Raw genomic sequence first — 22,221 nt, 5'->3', positions numbered from 1 at the left:
ATCCAGCTCAAAATATTAGAATTAAGCCCAATCACTACATCCCGTGATCTTTTATTAATTATACGTCTTCGCCCTTTTATAGTTGTTCACGGGGTTTGAGTAATTATTTTAACGCGCAGTACTGTAACAGTGCTTGGATTGATGTGCGCAGTTGACATGTTGATGCTAGCAGTAGCAGCATCAGCATTAGTCAATGAAGCAGTGAGAGTGGGCGCAGTCGACGTATTGATATTAGCAGCGGCAGCCGCAGCATAACTGAGAGAAGCAGTGGGTCGTTACACTAATACTACTGGCTGATGATCTTCTTAATGGCTCTGCCGCTATTTCAGGCCTCTTTTAACACAGCAGCAGCAGCAGCATGAGTATTAGTGTAGTATAAAACACTAGAAGCAGCAGTAGCAATGATCGGACTGAAAGTGGGAGAAGTATTAGGAAGTTGGAAAGTGACAACAGAGGAAAAAATAGCAGCGTCGGTGATATGTGATGAAGACGGGTAAGTAACTGCACTTAACTCGTTGAGCCCGGCGTCGGTCCCTAGGGACCGACAGTGAACTTTCCGTTTGGCCGGCGTCGGTCCCTAGGGACCGACAGTGAACTTTCCGTTTGGCCGGCGTCGGTCCCTAGGGACCGACAATGAACTAAGACCGATAGTTAAAAAATAAATGTATAGTAATTTTAATGAAGTTTATTGAAACACTCTAAACAGAATATATTTTCAAAGTGTACTTTTGTCTGCTGCAATTCGTTTCTAACTAATCGCTCCAGTCTCCAGTCTGAATATTCCCGATTGCTCGCTCGTTGCCGGCCAAATGGAAAGTACAGTAATATCGATGCCGGGCTCAACGTGTTAATTGGTTTTTGGTTATGTTTTCACTATTCGACTAGACCACAGAGGTTGTGACAAAGGCATGCAGGTATTTGACCTCCACAGTGAGAATAGTAAACGCTTAAATCTTTTTTAGCGAGTCTTTGCTGTGAGGAGATTAGAACTGCATGCACAAGCTATACTTTTGTCTACAGGTTTTTTTTATCACCAGGCAAAGTGGAGAGTAAGTGAATTAAGCGGGAATTTTTAATCAATCAATAATCAATCGGAATACACATAGATGCCAAAGATACTTGTTGTTTATTGCTGATATCAGTTGATATTTCAGTCGGCTTCACAAGAGCAGGAGGTTAGGTTTTCGTTGGAATTAAAAAAATGTGCTAGCGGTGTTTGCGACTTCTCCAGAGGCATATTCTCCACAATGGTTGGTGGGGGAGGCGAGCGAATTGAATTCCGACGAGCAGTAGAGCAAATTGTGCAGACATTTTTTTGTTCTCGCCAGCATAAACTCAACAGGTGTGGAAGAAATGGTTGCACTTCACATATTGAACTTTGGGTTGCGCGCGGACAACATTGTTGCATAACACACGGCATTTTTAAGCTTATTAAACTTTATTAAACTTATTAAGCAAATTAAATGGAAATTAGTCACTGTCACAATAGATTTAATTTGCACCTTTGCAAATTATTTGTAATAAAATTCAATTACCACTATCTTAATAATTTATTGCATTTATTTGTTTGCGTTATTACAATAATAATTTGAAAAAATATCAGAGCGAATAAAAAACACGTCTAACACATTTGACGAACGCACCTTATTTGGTTCCATTGTAACCTGGTGATTAATTTTATTTCCCAGTTAATTGTAGAGAATTTTCTCGGCATCATTTTCTGTGAGTGACGGCGCATTGTCATATGAAAACACACATTCTGCTATCTCCTTTGATCAGTTGGGCTCCTTTAGAGTAAACATATATCCTTATATATAAGATCCTGTAACTCCTAGTTGGAGCATAGGGTGCCAACTCTGTGTGGATTTGTCTATCTCCCATAAGTGGGAAGTAAAGTACTACTCGCGGATCAAAACAGACAAATACCTGCTAGGAGGTGCGGGTAGTTCAATTATCATCAAGCCAGGGTAGGAGTGCTTATCATCAAGGCAAGCAACCTACTTACCTAAAACACAATATGCAGGTGAATCGTTTAGATTAAAGGGCGATGCAACAGGGTTCCACCTTGCTTCACATCCCCCTTATTCTCATGACTTGGCTCCCTCGGATCCCTCGGACTACTATTTGCTCTGCACTGACAGTTTAAGATGAGCTGTGGTGTGAGAGCTAGCCTCTATTCGGAGCTTCTCAAATTATACAACTCTGTTCGATTTCCTGACTATGCCAGCGTGTTCCAGGTAGAATCAGAGAAGCATGCAAATCACTAAAACACTACAAAGAAATTAGTACAGGATTAGCTATTTTTTCAAACAGTCAAGCAGCTATCAAGATCTTAGATTCCCTCGACAGTCGGTACTATGTAACCGGAACGACCCGGATTTATATCCGGGCAAGGACTGTCATTTCAGCAGCATTCCTCGTATATGCACGGGGAATGTTTATGCTGCTGTTTTTTTTATTACTTATGATGCGAATGCCCAGGTCGAGCTAGAGTAAGCCTTCGCTCTTTCAATAAGCTGTTAGACATAGAGATTTTGAAAAAGTTTGCTGCTATATTTTGGTCTCACGAAATGGATTTCACTCAAGCACAAAAAAAAAACAACAAAAAAAACAATAAGGCATCGCATGAGAACGGTGGTAGTTAAACGACGCTAGCCGCTAATTAAGATTATTCCAACCTAAATACTCAACCACTTCAACAACAACAAAAATTATTTGTTCCCCTATTTGAAGAAATGGCTGAGGGGAAAAATATTTTATTCAAACGAGTAGGTGATTGCAGGAACGAAGGGCTCTTTTTCAGACTTGGACAAATCCTATTATTTGGTAGGGAGCAACAAATAAGAAAAGGGTGTACGCCTAAAAGGAGACTATGTGGAAAAATAAAAAGTTTAAAAAAATGCGTATAGCGTAGTACACATAACAGAAGTGAAACTTTCAAGGCGAACAAAGAAAGAGGGAGAGATCCAAGAGAGAATGTGAGAGAGAGAACCGAGAGAGAATGAGAGAGAGAAAGAGAGAAAGAGTATATATCTAAATAAATTCACAACATTTGACAAATAGACAAAATTTACAAAAAACGGAGAAGGGTCAAACGGTGTAGGTAAACGCCGGACACAAACCATGGCAACGACGCGCACTACTCCGAGCGTTTATAACTCGCACAAACGCAGCAATTCCAGAACCGCAGCAACGGCACAAATTACCGTATATATCTAAATAAATTCACAACATTTGCAGAGAATACAAATAGACAAAATTTACAAAAAACGGAGAAGGGTCAAACGGTGTAGGTAAACGCCGGACACAAACCATGGCAACGACGCGCACTACTCCGAGCGTTTATAACTCGCACAAACGCAGCAATTCCAGAACCGCAGCAACGGCACAAATTACCGTATATATCTAAATAAATTCACAACATTTGCAGAGAATACAAATACACAAAATTTACAAAAAACGGAGAAGGGTCAAACGGTGTAGGTAAACGCCGGACACAAACCATGTCAATGACGCGCACTACTCCGAGCGTTTATAACTCGCACAAACGCAGCAATTCCAGAACCGCAGCAACGGCACAAATTACCGTATATATCTAAATAAATTCACAACATTTGCAGAGAATACAAATACACAAAATTTACAAAAAACGGAGAAGGGTCAAACGGGGTAGGTAAACGCCGGACACAAACCATGTCAACGACGCGCACTACTCCGAGCGTTTATAACTCGCACAAACGCAGCAATTCCAGAACCGCAGCAACGGCACAAATTACCGCAAGGCAATACCAATAAATCCGACGCCGGAACGGATAGCAATTTATAGTACGCACAAGCACTAGCCAGGAAACGGAAGTAAGCGCCAAAAAGTAGACACCAAAAAAAACGCCAAAAAAATTGGGACCAAAAAACGCCCCAAACAGTAGTCACCAAAGAAATATAACGCCAAAAAGTAGGCACCAAAAATATATTTCCTACAAGTTTGCACCAACAAACAAGCGCCAAAAAGTAGGCAGGAACAATTCAGGAAAAATAGCCTAAAATGTATCTAATATATATAAGGTATAGCTCTCTCTCTCTTTTTCCTATACGTTATATATTTTTTTCTCTCTCCCGGAACGAAAATGCCCAAAACGTTGCATGGCCTTGAAATTTTACTCTCCATTCTCGCTCGTCCATCGACGCCTAAGAAGTTTCACTTCAAAAATAAAAATAAATAATTGGATGGTATACTTCTGTTAGGTATTTGGCCGAATCCCTCCTTTTATTTGTGGAGCGCGTCTTGTTCTCGTTCCACAAACGGAGGGATCTACAGTTTTAAGCCGCCTTCGAACGGTAAATATATTTTTTATGAGGAGCTGTTTCATGGCAGAAATACACTCGGAGGCTTGAAATTGCCTGCCAAGTGGGACGGCTATTAGAAAAAAGGTTTTCTGTAAAAAAGAGTTATGTGGTTTTTATTTTTGCACGGACTTTTCAAACGACCCTCGTATTAATCTTACTTTTATACTTGCAATATTGCTAAGTTCCACGGAAAAGTATAAATTTTTCGTATAGGTATGCTAATTTACATTATTATTTACAATAGTTTATGATTCTTTGGCCCTCATTATTTCTCACTAAATAGTTATTGAGTTCATTGAGAAACTCCCAAGTGAAAATTGTCTAGTGTAAGAATACATATACACGCTTTAAAAAAAAATGTATCCATACATGTGCAATATGATGCAACATTTGCAAGTGATTTTCCGGTTTTTGTGTTTTTTGTGCCAATGAAGACATTTATGCGTGCATCAAGCCAGCTGCTAAAATGTCATGACATGCAAGTAACTGTGCGCTTGATTGCTCGCCCATTGCAACACATTAAGAATTTATGAATTTCCCCTGCAAATATAAGTATATAAAATTAATTTTTTATAAAAAATATATTTTACAAGCACAAGTAATTAAATTATTAACGGAAAGCACTCGCAGAAAATATCCCGTGTAGTGAAATGATACGCCGGAAGAGAATACAAGGTAATAAAATTGTTGTGCAAGTGCAAGCATTTAATGCAGAGTATGAACCAAATGCGCAGAGGCGCGCAGCCAATATCATTTTTTATTAGAGTAGTGATAAATATTATTTTGGGGAAACAGAAATCCCTTCATTTTGTGCAAATGGTTTCAAACTGTTTTAAGGTCAGGTCGATCTATAGTTCTAGGGCCGTGCTATGACTAGTAACATGCCAATCAACTTCGATTATTTCTGTGATTTTATCGACATTTTCGACATTTTCTTTAACATCGAAAATAGTTTGTTGCAGTATCGGCATCATAAACACCACTCACAATTTCAACCGCCTGGCTTGCATTTTCGCCTTTATCAAAGAAAAACTGTAAAATGTACCGAATTTTCTCTCCGTTGACTTCCATTGTTAGCAGCATTTAGTATTCAGAGCTTTGAGTATTAAAAGACTTCCAATAGAATTTTTGATATTTTTATATTTGGTCGTTGGGCGCAAAAGAGACGAAAAAACCCACCTATTGAGCACTTCGAAGGTTAGTATGTTTTGTAAAAATGTTCTTCATTATTTTTTACATAGAACTACTGAGCACATCGAGCATTTAACATGTAAAAATCAAATATTCGTATAAACGCGCTTTAATTTTAATTTTAGTTTTACTACCTGCTCTCTCTTTTCTCAGTGCATTGCCCACAACAACCTCTAACTCATATTGTTTGCCAAACTAACGGAAATTTAGTTTCGCTGTTGTTGTTATGAATTTGAAAAGATCGAGCAAAGGAGCACCAGGAGATTTGGTGGCTCCTAAAACACTCCGGTTAAAGAGCCCATTGTATTTAATGCTCTGGAAAGGGGATAGATAGTCAAGGAGGGAAGGAGAAAAGTATCAGAGAAAGAGATAGGAAAGAATAGAGATAGATGTTGTTGTTATACTTTCTATAATTAGTAAGTTTTTTTTTAACAATTCTAGTGCAAAATTATTTTTTTAATGTCCAAATCAACCTGTACGATAAAGAGAGCTATTCAAATCGAGAGATTGGGGAAGAATCGGAAGGTCAGAGGCAGTGGTGCGCTCTTTTTTAGAAAAGGCAAACATTATGGCGTGAGAGAGCTTACGAAAGACAATAAACAACCAAATGTGTAACAACAAGAGAGCTACCTGTAGAGTGGCGTGTCAATTATTGGGACACTAATACTTCACTGGTCTAACATAAGTATTTTTCCAATAAGAAGTAAGTACTTAGCAACAAAAATACATAACATATGCATGTACGGTAAAGAGAGATGTAAAGTGCCGCGAGTACAATGTTCCACTAGTCCTGAAACTAACAAATGTAAGAGCGTCTCGTAAAGTGGCGAGAGTATACAACACCACGAATATGTGGTATTGTAAAGGGTGATTTTTTAAGAGCTATGGGAAAGGTTTTTCAAAAAAACACACGTAAACTTCAGAAAAATGCATGCAATTTTTATTTAAATCGATAGTACAGTTCATATAATTTAATGTTTGAAGATTATTTCACGCAAATGTTGACCGCGACTGCGCTTCAAATGGTCCATCCGCTTAGTCCAATTTTGGCATACCTTTCCAATGTTTCGGCCGGTATCTCACACATAAATGCTTTAATGTTTTCTTCCAATGCGTTCATTGAAGCAGGCTTGTCTGAATAGACATGAGCTTTAACATAGCCCCACAAAAAATAATCTAAAAGCGTTATATCGCACGATCTGGGTGGCCAATTGACAGCTCCCGAACGTGAAATAAAATGATCACCGAACTCGCCTCTCAACAAGTCCATTGGTACGCGTGCTTTGTGGCATGTGGCACCGTCTTGCTGAAACCACATGTCATGCAAGTCAAACTCTTGCATTTTGGGCAAAAAAAGTTGGATATCATTTCACGGTAGCGCTCACCATTCACAGTTACGTTACGATTGGCAGCATCTTTGAAGAAGTACTGTCCAATGATACCTTCAGCCCATAAACCGCACCAAACTGTGTCCTTTTCTGGATACGTTGGTAGCTCTTGCAATTCTTCTGGCTGATCTTCACTCCAAAATCGACAATTCTGTTTATTTACGTACCCATTGATCCAAAAATGAACTTCGTCGCTGAACACAATTTTTCGATAAAAAAGTGGATCTTCGGCCAACTTTCCAAGAGGCCATTCACCAAAAATTCTGCGTTGCGGTAGGTGGTTCGGCTTGTATTCTTGCACCAGCTGTGTTTTGAAAGGCTTCACTCCTAAATCCTTTTGCAAAATTTCCCACGTTGTTGAGTAACAGAGGCCCAACTGCTGCGAACGGCGGCGAATCGATAATGGATGGCAATCATTAACACTGACCGATACAGCTGCGATATTTTCTTCAGTTCGCACTCTACGTAAGCGGTTTGGTGGTTTGATGTCCAATAATGTAAATTTGGTTCTAAATTTAGTCACAATAGCTCGAATAGCCGCTTCAGTGGGTCGATTAAACTGACCATAAAATGGAAGAAGCGCGCGATAAACTTTCTTAACAGAACACGCATTTTTATAATAAAATTCAGTGATTTGAAGATGTTTGACAGTGAAACAAAACACGAAACGTGCGTCAGCTGTTTAAACCCACTGTTTAAAAAGATAATAGCTAAAAATCACCCGTTACCAAGAGAATATGTGACTACAAGAATATGCAAAATGGGAAAACATTGGCCTGCATAAAATAAAATTCAGATGTAAACTTGTGTTTCAGTTCCCTCTACCAGAACTCATTGTCATAACCTTGTTATTTTTCTATGGTGGGTCGATGGGTGCTTAGTTTCACGTAGTCTGCAATCTCACCACAGCTTAAATGCATACTTAACCAATTTTTCTAAAGGCCCTGAAGCCTATGCTGTATGGATGGTCGCTTTTGTAGAGCAAATAAAATCTTTTAAATCGAGCTCGATTAGTTGTAAGTCGCTCTGTCAAAATAAATGTGCTTATTTTCATCAAAGTCGCATTCTCTTACTCAACGCGAGGTGACCTCAAGTACTAATTTTGTGAAGCTACTCAGTGTGATTGATGGTTGTTAATTTAGGTGTTTCAAAGCTCAGTAAAAACCCTGTTCTGTACATAACTTTGCGGCATTCGGCAAACTTTTAGACTGCTGGTATTACTCGTGTTTTTACTCTTGGATTATACTTGTTTTCGAGTTTAGAAAATCATGCTTTAAAATTATTCCTCAAATAGGGTAGTACAGTTTCGATGCAACAGTGTTTAAAATGAAAAGGAATTTTTATATCTACAACTAAAAAAAAAAGAACATTCAACTAGCTTCTTTGTCTATTCGAAAAAAGCAAAGCAGCTTAAAGTATTGCGTATGCGTAAGTCAGCACAGAACAACAGAGGAATTGTCTTTGCCGTAGTAGTAGTAGTAGTGACTACGAAAACGACAGTCGAGATGGAAAAAGAACACAATAAAATTTTCATGCAATTCCAGCGCATCACGGCAAAAGAATTTTAAGCATAAATAAATAAGAATATAAAAGCATAAAAGTTGCAAGAAAAAGAACAGCAACAAATGCCACAGTAGCTGTAAGCACACAACTCACTCGAAGGACTGTCGGTAGATACACAAGTACGAGTGTATACGTCACCGCAGACCACTACACACAAAGGCCACGCACTGAGTAGTAGCTTTGCCTTTATCGTCTTTAGTTATGCTACATCTTCCATGCACGCTTCCTATGCTTTCAGCCCTCACCCATTTGCATGCACGAATAAATTTAATATGCATTGCTATATATGTATGTGAATGTGCACAGTTGAAGGCATAAAAATGCGGACACTCAAGAAAATTGTAATTTTCACTACATAAAATATTTATACATATGCAGCTGCTTTCATGCTATTTATTTTTAGTTAATTGTTATATGAATTGGCTTATCATAAAAGATATGTTGAAATAAATTTTTTGTATATTTCTAGTTGGTTGAGAAATATGATAATTTTGTTATATTATATATGCATTCGAAAGTTTTTTATATTTACATAATTTTGTCTATTTCGCACCGTGTGACAAAAGCTAAAAAATGTCTGTACACATGACAAAATTAATGTACTTGCGTAATTAGGGGTTAAATATAGCAAAAGTGAGTTTTTGTAATTTTTCTCGCCGAAGTGAAGATTTTTTAAAAGGTACTTCGAAGTTTCAGAGATACAGGGTTGGCCATATTCGACGGACCCATCTGGTAACCCTGTATCTTTTGACAGAGACGTCAGATCGTTTAATGACATACCGCGTTGGAAGCGTCAGTCCAAGCAGATTTTTACCATGGAACAGTACACGCCACGCGAGCGCTCCCAAATTGTTGAAATTTACATTCAACAAAAGAAGTCAAAAGAAGAAGACGAAGAACAAAATCATCATGTCCGATGAGGCTCATTTCTTATTGAATGGGACGGTAAACAAGCAAAATTGCCTTATTTACGCCACTGAAAATCCTCACGAAATTCAAGAGGTACCTCTTTACGACGAAAAAGTCACTGTTTGGTGCGGCGTTAGTGCGAAAACGATTATTGGGCCGTTTTTCTTCGAAAATGAAGATGGTCAAGCTGTTATCGTCAATCAGTAGCGTTATCGCGATATGATAACCACTTTTGTGATGCCAATTATTCGTCGAAAGCGTATGAGGCAGCTCTGGTTTCAACAAGACGGCGCTCCACCACACACAGCTCGCACCACAATCGATTTTTTGAAGAAATTGTTTCCTCGTCGTTTGATGTCGAAAAATGGCGATTTTGACTGGCCACCGCGTTCGCCCGATTTAACGTCACCTGACTTCTTCTTGTGGGGATATTTAAAAACAAAGATTTATATTAATAAGCCAAAGACCATAGAAGAGCTCAAGAACTACACTCGTGAGGAAATAGCCGCTATTCCAGCCGAAATGGCGAAAGGCTCAAGGCGACCATTTGAGAGATATCATATTCAAAAAGTGATGTCAACAAATCTACTTGAACCAAATAAAACGATTATTATCGTCAAGATTAAAAAAATTGTGTTTTTCACTGATTTAAAAAAAAAACACATAGGACCGTCGAATATGGGCAACCCAGTATTACACAGTGCAACACATAAAATGTGCACTCCATTTTGACTTCAGTTTCTGAAAGTACTTATCGAAACTAGCAAAATCTCATTTGGGTTTTTCTAGATTAGCTCGGATTCTAATTTTATTGCGTCATGAATATTTCCTCTGAAACTTGATTTTGAGCAGTCTTTCTTTTAAAGAAAACGTAATTCTTCTCACATCTATATATCGTAAAATGATTGGAAGTTATTTTCTTGTCTTCAGCATAAATGTGCGTAAAAAATAAAAGAAATACTAGTGGATAATTATTTGAGAATCAAATTTTAAATGTCAAAAATAATAAAAAATTGTAGTTTACTCTATCAGTTCTTGGTAAAATATACACTTTATATAAGTCAATCGATTCGTTTCTATTCAAGGAATTTAATTTTTTGACTTACTAATTAAAATTTCTTTTAGAATAAATAAAGAATTTATAGAAAACTTATTTTTAAGACAAAAATTATTTTTGAGACAATTTGTTGATTTAGTATTTCTTAAAATTCCTGTTTTCGTTTCTAGATTTGAGGGCAATAACTCTGACAAAATTTCATTGAAATCGTTTTCTGAATATTTGGTTTAGTAAAAAGTGTCACACACAAACACACACACAAATTTGCTTAAAACTTCGTACATATCATTTTTAGATAAGAAGGATTTGATTCAAACTATTTTTGGAAAATCAAAAATTGACACCATCACAATGTTTTCTCTTTGAGGAGGCAAAGTGTCGAACAAGTTGTTTGCTGAAGCTGTATCTAATGCTTTAAAATTGAACAAATATCGAGAAATTAACAATTTTCGAACCTTTTGTCATTAATGTTTCCCGTGCTTTTGTTACCAAGCAGTTGAGTTCGTTATTATAAGTAGTTGCTACATAAAGTACAGTACGTACAGTGTTCATCACGTACGAAGAGAGCTTTTCGGAACGGTTTGTTTACTGCTCTAGTGAAAGGAGAGAAAAAATTTGCAACTCATCGACTAAGATATTTTTTTCGTCTTTTTTTTTTAACATCTTTTTTCTGTACTTAGTGCACTTGTATTAGTACTTAGTATTATTAAGAAATTCTATTGTGAAAATGGAAAATAACAAGTGCCCGAAAATAAATGAATTCTGTTATGTGTGTGGTCATATAGTGCCTAAAATTGAAGGAAAAGAACGAAAAAATTTGTTTTCTCAAGAATTTAAGTTGGCCTATACGAAATATTTCGATGAATTTGATACAAGTGGTGAAGATTTTACGCCAAATACAGTATGTAATGTTTGCTATAGCAATCTTTTACATTGGTTACATGGACGAAGAGCAAAGTTGCAGTTTTCCAAGCCCGTAATCTGGGTAAAGACTCAAACACATTAACACTGTTTAAATACACTAATTTTTGTTGATACAAATCATTTTTACAATATTTAAAAGAAAAAAGAAAATTTTGATTGCTTAGACTATTATATAGACATTAACTTCTCTCTACTTTTTCATTTTTAAGGCATTTGATGTAGTTTTTTTAACAGATTTTTTTGTAGTCTCTACCTACATTTATGTTGAAGAAAGGAAAATAAAATTGCAATCGGTTTAAGCGATATAGAAGTGAGAAAAATTACATTTTCATTGAAGAAAGTGCTAAAAATAAAGTTTTAGATAAAATATATTCAAAACACTATAAAATTGGAATCCGAGCTAATACAAAAAAACCCAAGTGCAATTTTGTTAGTTGTGACAAGTACTCTCAGAAACTGAAGTCAAAACGGAGTGCACATTCGATGACTTCAAAAATGTTGTACAGTGTTATTGATTAAAAAAATTATTTGAAAAACTGAGTGTAATGTGGAATAGTAATATGGAAATCACATAACAGAGAAAACTCTCTGGAATTGAAAAAAAATTGTTTTTTGTGGTGCACCAGAACTAATACCTACAAGACCAACACATACTAAGAACACAAGGGTAAAAGTAAGTCCATACGAACTTGTTAAACAGTGACACCTACGCATGTCATAGAGAATATGAACATCCTGATACGCTTCTCGTTGACGACGGGACTGTCCCGACCATGGCGAGGTGAGAATAGCGATAACGCGGCTAAAAAACAACAAAGCTGTGGACGCCCACGACTACCGGCTGAGCTATTCAAACATAGTGGCGAGTTTACTAATTCCGTTCTGCACCATGGTGTCGTCAGATTCTTAATCGTGGCTTGACTATCGGAGAAAATGTTAATATCTCGCTCGCTCCCGCGTTCCTTAAGCATTTTGCATGCCTGCAAAATCGCAAAGACTTCTGCTTGAAAAACACTAGCAGTGTTCGGCAGTTTAAAGGAGTCAACGGCGTATATTACTACCTTTACAGAACTTCGTCAATTACAACTAGCGAAAGTAGGGGCGAAGGACACAAATGTAGTTTAGAGTCAGACAGAAATTTTCCCCCGGGCAAGTCCTTCTGGCATATTGAATCAGTACTATTCCCGTGCGTGACCACCATTCGGAAGTGCGTAGGTCGAGAATCTCAGTGCGTGAACATCAAATAATAGAAAAAGTTTTTTCAAATAGCGGTCGCCGCTCGGCAGGCAATACAAATCTCCGAGTGCATTTCTGCTCGAAGACGAACACCCGAATTTAGTTTTTATTTATTTTCCTCGATTAGTACGAATATACTTGCCCTAACCACTATTAATTCGTACCCCTACGATTTCTTCTTATATTCGCCCTGTTATAAAATTATAGATACCCCACTTTTTATTGTTAAAATATAGTCCATAACAAAAAGAAAAAGTGCGTGTAGCGTAGTACACATAACAAAAGTGAAACTTTCAAGGCAGACAAAGAAAGAGGGAGAGACCCAAGAGAGAATGGGAGAGAGAGAGAATGGGAGAGAGAGAGTAAGAGAAAGAATATATATCTTAATAAATTCACAACATTTGCAGAGAATACAAATAGACAAAATTTCGGTCGACCGGTGTAGGTAAACGCGCACTACTTCGAGCGTTTATCACCCGCACAAAGGCAGCGATTCCAGGACCGCAGCAACTGCACAAATTACCGCAAGGCAATACCAACAAATTCGACGCCGGAATGGATAGCACTTTATAAAGGGTGGTTAAATTTCAAGGGCCAATGTTGAATGTGAACCACACCTAAAAGTCGACGACACAGTTGGACTTCTTTCTTTGGGGTTATTTGAAAGAAAAGGTGTACGTCGATAAGCCAGCAGCAATTCAAGAGCTAAAGGATGAGATAATTCGGCACATTAATGGCAAAGAACCTAAATTATGCCTCAGCGTCATCAAAAATTTGGACCATCGGATGGAGGTGTGCCGCCGAGGCCGCAGCGGCCATTTTCCGGATATTTTGTTCTATACGTAATTGAGCCGTACCAATATTATCATAATAATAAGAGAAATGACAATAATTTTCTAAAAAAATTATATTTTATTCAAAATCAATTCCGGCCTTTGAAACTCCAAGGAAATATAACGCCCAAAAGTAGACACCAAAAATATATTTCCTACAAGTTTGCACCAACAAACAAGCGTCAAGAAGTAGGCAGTGTTATTTCTCTCTAGAAATTATCAATCACAAAGAAAAACTCAGGAAAAATTGCCTAAAGTGTATCTCGGATATATATAAGGTATAGCACTCTCTCTCCTTTTCCTCTAAGTTATATCTTTTTTCTCTCTCGCGGAACGAAAATGCCCAAAACGTTGCATGGCCTTGAAATTGTACTCTCCATTCTCGCTCGTCCATCGACGCCTAAGAAGTTTCACATCAAAAACTAAAACAATGTTTAAAACTTTTTACAAAATTAAAAAAAAAATAAATTTAAAAATTTCTTTTCTCAACTTTTTCATTTTTGAGTTTTTCAATCTTATTTAAAATGTCATCGAAACTTTAAGCTTTTTAAATAGAATTTGTGCTTATTTATTTGCTTAGAATTTTTTTCAGCATACAGTTTTATCGCTCATTGAATTTTAACATAATCACCGTTGCCTTTGGTCATTATTTCGTCATTGATTTTATATTTCATAAAAAAAATTCGAGCGTATACTGTACAGGTACTTTGTATGGAAGAAAACGCGTGACAGTTTAGCCAACTTACAATTTTCTTTTTACATATTTTCACAGCTTATCAATAATAATTCTCTTATAATTCGGCACACTGCAACTATTACCACCAACTATTACGATTTAAAAGACTGGTGCGACTCGTTTTATACTGAAAAATACTATTACTCTTTCCGCCGAGTCTTATAGCTGCTAAGACCTCAAAACCCCTTTAAGCACAAGCTTATCACTTGCCCGCATTTTTATGTCCACAACTTTATGTATGCACGAGCAGCTGGTCGTCTCCATAGGCAACTGTAAAGTTCATAAAATAATTCGATGACATTTTTCTCTTTTCTTTTGCACTCATCTTTTTGGTTTTGTTTACATCTACACATGGCTACATATTTATTAAATTATTAAATGCATTTGAGTGTGTGCGTGTGTGCATGTGTATGCTGCTCAAAAGCAAGCTTAAATTCATTCGAGTGTATTATTTTCATTGAAAATAAATGGTTCAGAATTAACGAGTATTTAAAAAAAAAATTAACTCGGTTACCTTTTGTGTGGAGCGATTTTGACTTTGCTGTATTGAGGTTGTGCGTGAGCAACGTGTAAGCAAAGCCTGCACGCATACATATGCACCAAACTGGATTTGCAGTTTTACATTTTGAATTAAATGTAAATAATTATTTGTTGCATATTTGCCTTTTCCACGAAATACTCAAAATATGTTTGACTCACAATCAGAATTTTGCTTTTAAGTAATTCAATTTCAGTAAACAAAGAATTTCCAAGTATTCAATGGATTTGAATTTCAAGTGAAAGGAAAATATTTCTCTGGGCAAAGTAAGTAAAATAAGTCAATGCTGGGGCGTAAAGAATGGAAGTGCTTAGCAGTAGAAATGAATAATAAAATTATAAAAAAGAAACGAAAAAGAAAATTTGTTTTACACCAGCCCATATTTGAGTGGAAATTTGATATGTGCTTAGGGGTTACATACGTCCAGAATTTTCAAAAAATCGATTTTTTTACTTTTTTTTATTGAAACGTATTTAGTAATTATTCATTTACATTTCATATCACTACACCTAGTCTTAAAAACTAACAAGTAATATTTTTTTAACGATAAATTTAGAAATTCAAACTATATGTTGTTAACCACTAAATCCTGTGGTTTTTTCCTTTTTAGACGTCTTGTGTATAGATAGCTCTTCATCATTTAAAATAGAAGCTTCGGAGTTGAGGTGATTTAGCAGCCGTGTTGCATGTTTCGCTGCCATGATGGTTATTGCATCAGACAGAGTTGATATTTTAAGGTCCCTGTGTAGGTCGATATTTCTCACACACCAGGGTGCATTAACATTATTTCTTAAAATTTTATTTTGTATGCGTTATGATTTTTGATTGCACATCCCCAAAGTTGGATGCCATATGTCCAAACCGGCTTTAACACTTGGTTATAAATAAGCAGTTTGTTGCTTGTTGAAAGTTTGGAATGTTTTCCAGTAAGCCATTTAATTTTTTGGTATTTTATATTTAACTCTTTTGCTTTTATTTTTATGTGTTCTTTCCATTTCAGCTTTGTGTCAAAAAATTTTTTTTTTACAGATTATTATTCTTTATAGTTTTAGGCGTATTTCTGTGCAAATCGATTGTAAAAAATTCCCAATCAATACAAAGTTATGGTAGAAAATGTAACTGCCCGACGTGAGTTTGATGGGCACAGGTAGCTGTTTTTCGTTTGAGGCAGCTGGCCGTTACTACTCGTTTTTCGCGAAATTACTTTTTCCGGCACGGTTTGCATTATAACTCATATGGTTTTTAATATTTTTTGCTGCGGTTTTGTTTTTTAATATTCGAAAGTATTTTCTCTATAGATTTGATTTTTGATATTTTTATTACAAAATTTTATTAACATAATTAAAGTTTGACATTTATGACCTAAAACGCATACTGTTTTTAAATGCCGTAAATTCCAAAATTTTTTGAAATTCAAAAATCCGGCTCGACAGAATATAAATAAAACTTTATTTTACAAGAATTTTTTTGCTTTTTACAGATCAATCAACATTTCAAGGAGAAATGGTGGAGGCCGTGGAGGAACTTTTTTTCATTCTACTTTGGGGCACGTGATTTTTTATATAAAGGGTGGTTAAATTTCAAGGGCCGATGTTGAATGTGAACCACACCTAAGCGTCAACGACACCGTTGGACTTCTTTCTTTGGGGTTATTTGAAAGAAAAGGTGTACGTCGATAAGCCAGTAACAATTTAAGAGCTAAAAGATGAGATAATTCGGCATATTAACGGCATAGAACCTCAGTTATGCCTCAGCGTCATCGAAAATTTGGACCATTGGATGGAGGTGTGCCGCCGAGGCCGCGGTAGCCATTTGACCGATATTTTGTTCTATACGTAATTGAGCCATACCAATATTATTATAAAATAAAAAAAATAAATAATTGGCGCGTTCACTTCTGTTAGGTGTTTGGCCGAGCTCCTCCTCCTATTTGTGCTGTGCGTCTTGATGTTGTTCCACAAATGGAGGTACCTACAGTTTCAAGCCGATTCCGAACGGCAGATATTTTTAATAGGACTATGAATAAGTTCGTGCGGTTTTACAACAGATGGCGTAACTTGATTATTATTCCATCGATCCACATTTCCAAACATTCATTGGAGAGCTACTGTCGTAAGGCACAAACGTCAGTATAAGTTTTTTATTTGAAGCGTAAACAACAATATTTTTACCACACTTGAAAATGTCGAATTTCGTGCCAAATAATGTGTTTTTGCGGGGAATTTTTTAATATGAAGAAAAAAGCAGCCGAAAGTCATCGTATCTTGGTGGAAGTTTATGGTGAGCATGCTCTAGCTGAGCGAACGTGCCAGAAGTGGTTTGCACGCTTTAAAAGTGGTGATTTTGGCTTGGAAGACGAAGAACGCGAGGGTGCGCCGCCAAAGTTCATGGATACCGAATTGGAGGAATTGCTCGATCAAGATCCGGCTCAAACGCAAGAAGAGGTTGCAAAAACTTTGGGAGTTGATCAATCAACCATTTCCAAACGTTTAAAAGCCATGGGAATGATCCGAAAGGTAGGCCATTGGGTGCCGTATGAATTGAAGCCAAGAGACGTTGAACGCCGTTTTATGGCATGCGAACAACTGCTTCAACGGCACAAAAGAAAGGGTTTTTTGCATCGAATTGTGACTGGCGATGAAAAGTGGGTCCATTACGACAATCCAAAACGTCGGGCAACGTATGGATACCCTGGCCATGCTTCAACATCGACGTCGGCGCAGAATATTCATGGCCTGAAGGTTATGCTGTGTATCTGGTGGGACCAGCTGGGTGTTGTGTATTATGAGCTACTGAAACCGAATGAAACGATTACGGGGGATGTCTACCGACGACAATTGATGCGTTTGAGCCGAGCACTGCGAGAAAAACGGCCGCAATACGCCGATAGACACGACAAAGTTATTTTGCAACATGACAATGCTCGGCCACATGTTGCACAAGTGGTCAAAACATACTTAGAAACGCTCAAATGGGATGTCCTACCCCACCCGCCGTATAGTCCAGACCTTGCGCCATCCGATTACTATCTCTTCCGATCGATGCAACATGGCCTGGCTGACCAGCACTTCCGTAATTACGATGAAGTCAAAAAATGGATCGATTCGTGGATTGCGGCAAAACCGACCGAATTTTTCACAAAGGGAATCCGTGAATTGCCAGAAAGATGGGAAAAAGTAGTAGTAAGCGATGGACAATACTTTGAATATTAAATTTGTAACCATTTTATGTCAATAAAGTTTCAAATTTCGAAAAAACCGCACGAACTTATTCATAGTCCATTATGAGGAGCTTTTTCATGGCAGAAATACACTCGGAGGTTTGCCATTGCCTGCCGAGGGGCGACCGCTATTAGAAAAATGTTTTTATTAATTTTGCTTTCACCGAGATTCGAACCAACGACCTCTCTGTGAATTCCGAATGGTAATCACGCACCAACCCATTCGGCTACGGCGGCCACTTATATATATCTTAGATACATTTTAGGCTATTTTTCCTGAGTTTTTCCTTGTGGTTACTAATTTCTAGTGAGAAATAACACTGCCTACCTTTTGGTGCTTGTTTGTTGTTGCAAACTTGTAGGAAATATATTTTTGGCGCCTACTTTTTGGCGTTATATTTCTTTAGTGTCTACTGTTTGGGGCGTTTTTTGGTCCCAATTTTTAGGGCATTTTTTTTGGTGTCTCCTTTTTGGCACGGAAATAACCGTTTCCTGGCTAGTGCTTGTGCGTACTATAAAGTGCTATCCATTCCGGCGTAGGATTTATTGGTATTGTCTTGCGGTAATTTGTGCCGTTTATGCGGTCTTGGAATCGCTGCGTTTGTGCGAGTTATAAACGCTCGGAGTAGTGTGAGTTGTTGCCACGGTTTGTGTCCGGCGTTTACCTTCTCCGTTTTTTGTAAATTTTGTCTATTTGTATTCTCTGCAAATGTTGTGAATTTATTCTTTTTCTCTCTCTCCCTTGGGTCTCTCCCTCTTTCTTTTTCTGCCTTGAAAGCTTCACTTCTGTTATGTGTACTACACTACACGCACTTTTTTCTTTCAGTTTTGTTTTTTGTTTTTTTTTGCAGTTTTGGAAGTGAGCTGTAAATATTTTGAATCGTTTTTCAAGCATGTACCGGTCTATTTCGTTCCGAGAGATATGCCACGTGCTACGTGCCAGTGTCTGAGTAATATTTGATATGAGAAATATAAGAAATTCGTATCAAAGCACGAGCGCTTAAAAAAACCATGGTTTAAATCATTAATTATGGCTGAGAACAAAACTGACAAGCACAAGAAAAAGTTGATAAGAAAAACAAAGAAAGCGAAAGATGCCCTCAAAACTCATACCTATCACACTTGGCTAACGAGCGCGATGTATTTAAGCATTAAAGCTGCGAGCGAAAAAAACGATAGGCAAACACATGTTTTTGACAGTAGGCAACGCCACGTACTGCTACTCATCGGAATTCAGTTACACTTGCATAAAAGAGCTTAGTCGACTAAAAACATGCCAAATAAAAGAAAGATATTAAACAGGATGAAATACGTGAATAAAGGCATGTACTTGCGTATGTGTGTGTAACAGAAGCTGCTATTTGAGGTGGCAAATAAATTTAATTTATTTAATTAATTTAATTTAAACAACTGTGAGTTTCGCGTCGGCAAAGATAAAAAAAGCAAATGAAGTATAACATCGAGCGACAGTAAAAAATATTTAGCAAAAATTTCATGTGCGCGTTAAATTATGGATTTTATTTCGTAATGCTGCGTATTAAATATTTAATTTTCACATCAATTAAATTTTGTAAGGGACTTCTTTTTGCAGGACCTACATTTTATAAGGTTTCAAAGAACTAAATTTTCAAAGAATAGTTTAAAATAATTTTGCCCACTTTATGATATTAATGTGAATAGCAAGCGAAAGAGGATATATTCAGCTATAAAAAAAGAAAAAAATCTAAAGTAATTGTTTGGTGGGTGTGTTGTTTTAAGGGGGTAGCCTGCTTTAGAGGCTTCAAAAACTCGATTTTTTTTTAATAAATGTCTTCCCAAACTATCCCAGAATGTGTCCTCAAAATTTCAGAAGCGATATTTTCAGAGTTACAGAAGAAATTGTGAGCAAGCGCCGAGTATGTATACGAGCGACCGGATCGCTCGAAGTGCGATTTCTCGGTTTTTTATTTTTACGATTTTTCCTAATTGGCGGGAAAGATAGGGGAAAAGTTAAACGTCCTATCGAAACGAGATTACATTGATTGTATTTGGAATTAAATTGTCTTCTACTAAAAAACCTTAAGAAAGTTATGATATTTGTTTTTCCAAAAAAATCAATTTTGTTTTTAATTAGCGAAAAATTGTTGAATTTCTCACTTTTTGTTAAATTTTCTTAGTTTAACTAGAAGCTATACAATACTAAAATAAAAATTTGTTTGGGTATCTGGTTTCAGATGAAAAATTGCGCCCTGCATCTTTCTCGCCGCACGACACATTCACACTCGAGGCGCCTCGGCAAAATGCTTGTACTAGGCATAATATGACATATATTTTAATGAGAAAATTTGAGAAGACTGTTGAAATATATAATAAAAAAACCTGAGAGTTTCGTTTCAATCGAATATTTCTTTCCTTCCCAAACAAATCCACGCAAAAAAAGATTTTTTGAAGCCTCTAAAGCAGTCATAAGCGAAATTGCATTCCATAAGGCATTTCACAGTTTGCTGTTTTTATGAACATTTCATTTTTATAAAGCAAAAAAAACAGAAAGACGAATAAATATTTTTTAGTTTAATTTACTTTTATTTTAAAAAACAAACTTGCAGTTAGATTATTTTTTAGAAGCGAGACCTTAAATCTTCTTAATGTATGGCTGTAATTTCTGGGAATTCTCAAATAGCTCGCAAGTTTTCTACATCCACTCGTCTACATGAAGTACTCACATAAAAGCATTCCACTTAACTATCATCAGGTATTCAAGTTGCCATGATTCGCCTGCTTCCATATACACACACACACACACATGCATTTACGCTCACACTTACCTAATTGATTGTGTTGCAACCAGTTTGCTGGCAGCGAGCGCTGTTATACCATATGAAGATACCGTTATATACATATGCACGTATATATGTATGTATATGCGCATATAACCCGCTAGCAAAGAACTTTTTTTCTATATATCAACAGGGCAAATTATGTTTGCTACAGCAGCCAAAGCAAAGTAGAGTAAACAGAAAAAAAGCGGAATTTATAGGGGGAACAAATGAAAGTATACAGCTTCGAAAATAATACTTCCCGGAAGTACTCGTACAGTTGTTTGTATAAAAAATACCAACTGTGTAGAATTTTCTAGGAATAGAAACAGGTGTGGCAAGAGTTGTTGCCGTTGCTGACGTAACGTGCACAATGACAACCATTCACTTTGCTGGTTCAGTATTTCAAGTGAAAGTCAGTCAGCAAAAATAAATAGAGTTTTTGGGATTAAATAGGTACAGTGGCATTCTAATGCATTGCCCTGTCTGAAAAATTGGTAGCTAAGATTGTGCGACACCTGCTGTTCTTTGCTTTTCATCGAGGTCAAACAGCTGCCGAAGCAGCCTGGGACATTTGCGACGTGTATGGAGAAGGTGTTATAGAAGCGTCTACAGCATGGAAATGGTTTCAACCGGTTCAAAAATGGCGATTTTAAAGTCAATGACACGTCCCGCAGCAGAAGGCTTTCTGACTTCGATGAAGATCATCTCAAGTCACTTTTGAATCAGAAGGGTCGCCAAACCAGGCGTGAATTGGCGGAAAAAATGAACTGCGATCATAAAACGATTCTCAATCAACTTCACTCAATGAAATTTAGCGAGAAATTGGGAGCCTGGGTGCCTCACGAACTCAAGGAAAAAAATACAAATAAAGTCGCCTTCAAATTGCTTTTCAGCATCTCACCCGCCCTGGAGCAACATGCGATCATAAACAGCGCTGTTTGTGCCGAATAGTCACGGGAGTTGAGAAATGGTGCCTATACTCGTGCATCAATAAGAAGCAAAAAAAGAAGTGTGTGGCTCCAGGAGATACGCCAAAGCCAAGGGCCGAGATTGGGAGGGCATGGTGCACTGGGAAAGAATACCTCGGTGAACAAGTAGCTCTACATTGTCCAGCTACACCGCGTAAATGAGGCTATTCGACTGAAAAGACCGTCGTGGCCCCATGTTCCACAATTCGTCAAAGCCACACTCCAAAAGCTGGAATGGGAGTTCCTTCAGCATCCGCCGTATTCTAGGGACCTTGCACCGACCGATTACCATCTTTCCCGCTACCTGTTGACCATTTGAAGGGCGTTACCTACCATAACAAAGAAGTCTTTAAAAACTGGCTCAACAACTTCTTTGACACCATACCAGGTGATTTTTGGCGGAACGGCATCAACGGAAGAGGTTGTAAACAGCAACGGCGAATAAATAATTGACTAACTTATTGAAATAATTATTGGTTTTTGCTTGAATAAGAGTCTTCGCCAAAAGCAAACTTA

General features: G+C 37.2%; 1 protein-coding gene across 1 annotated transcript in view; it reads right to left on the bottom strand.

Annotated features, from left to right (window-relative positions):
* The window catches only part of LOC129247403 (uncharacterized), a 64,552-nt gene that overhangs the window by 6,955 nt on the left and 35,376 nt on the right, over positions 1 to 22,221 (bottom strand). The window lies entirely within an intron of this gene.

Source organism: Anastrepha obliqua, chromosome 5 (genome assembly GCF_027943255.1).
Source record: "Anastrepha obliqua isolate idAnaObli1 chromosome 5, idAnaObli1_1.0, whole genome shotgun sequence".
NCBI lineage: Eukaryota > Metazoa > Arthropoda > Insecta > Diptera > Tephritidae > Anastrepha > Anastrepha obliqua.
This window is presented reverse-complemented; position numbering and strand designations above follow the sequence as displayed.